Genomic DNA, 1189 nt, shown 5'->3' with positions numbered 1-1189 from the left:
TTATTTTGAATTCTTTGTCTGGTAACTCATATATCTCTGTTTCTTTAGGGTTGGTTTCAGGAGATTAACTTTGTTCCTTTAAATGGGCCATGTTTTCTTGTTTCTTTGTAGGTCTTGTTACCTTATGTTGGGATTTCAGCATTTGAAAAGTCAGCTATCTCTCCCAGTCGGGTTTCTCTTTGCAGTCTGGTTTCATACAAGGAGGACATTCTCCATTCAGCCCTGCTAGAGATTCTGGAGACTTCTGAAACCTTTTCTGGGGATGCATCCTCCCTGGGCTTGCGTGTTATCTCCTAATTGAAGAGGTTTGCCTATTTCTTCTTAGGAGCTCCCTGGGTGTCTCTCTCTGTGTTACCGGGGCCTGGCTGGTGCCATGGTACTGGCGCCCCACCTAGTGTCTATCTGTGGTACTGCAGACTCTGGTGCCAGTTGATTTTTGTTCTCTGAGGCCAAGCTCCAACCCCTGGCTCCTGCTTCTTGTCAGTACTTGGGTTCAGGCAAGATAGAAACCGGCCCCTTGGGCAGTCCACCTATAAGTCAGCCTGTTGGAAGTACATTCTACTTCTTTCCTTCCCAGGAAGAGATGGGGACTGGGTGTTTCCCCACAATCGCACCACACAGTGCCAGGGAGAGGGGTTCTGGGGAGAGGGCCGCACAGTTTCCCACCAGGCTTTGATGCGGTTGGTTTTGTACTTGCCTGAGTACAGGAACCTCTTAACTGGGTTCCAGGTATTCCTGTTAAATTCAAGTGTCCGTGGGGGAGGAGGGTTGGGGGAGTCTCCTATTCCACCATCTTGCTTATGTCGCCTGCAATAGCCCTAGTTTTAATGAGCTTTTGCTATGTGTCAGACAATGTCCTAAGTAGTTTACATCTATGAGGTAATTTAATCCTTACAACCCTATGATTTAGGTGCTGTCATCATGATTCTCATTTTCTAAGTGAGAAAACCAAAATAGGGAGATGTTAAATGACTTAGCTAAGGTCCCTCAACTAACAAGCAATTACATTAAAATTTCACACACAGAACTTAGAAGCCCATGCGTTTAGCCACCGTGCTACACTAGATACTAGATACTAGTTTTTTGGGGAGAGGGGGTTGCTTATCAGCATTTTCTATAATATACATGCATTAGCTTTACAATACATGAATGTCCCATTTTCCCTTATAGACATATAGTTTGTAGGATG

The sequence above is a fragment of the Hipposideros armiger genome, unplaced genomic scaffold, assembly GCF_001890085.2.
Source record: "Hipposideros armiger isolate ML-2016 unplaced genomic scaffold, ASM189008v1 scaffold_171, whole genome shotgun sequence".
In the NCBI taxonomy this organism is placed as follows: Eukaryota; Metazoa; Chordata; class Mammalia; order Chiroptera; family Hipposideridae; genus Hipposideros; species Hipposideros armiger.
Note: the sequence above shows the minus strand (reverse complement) of the source record.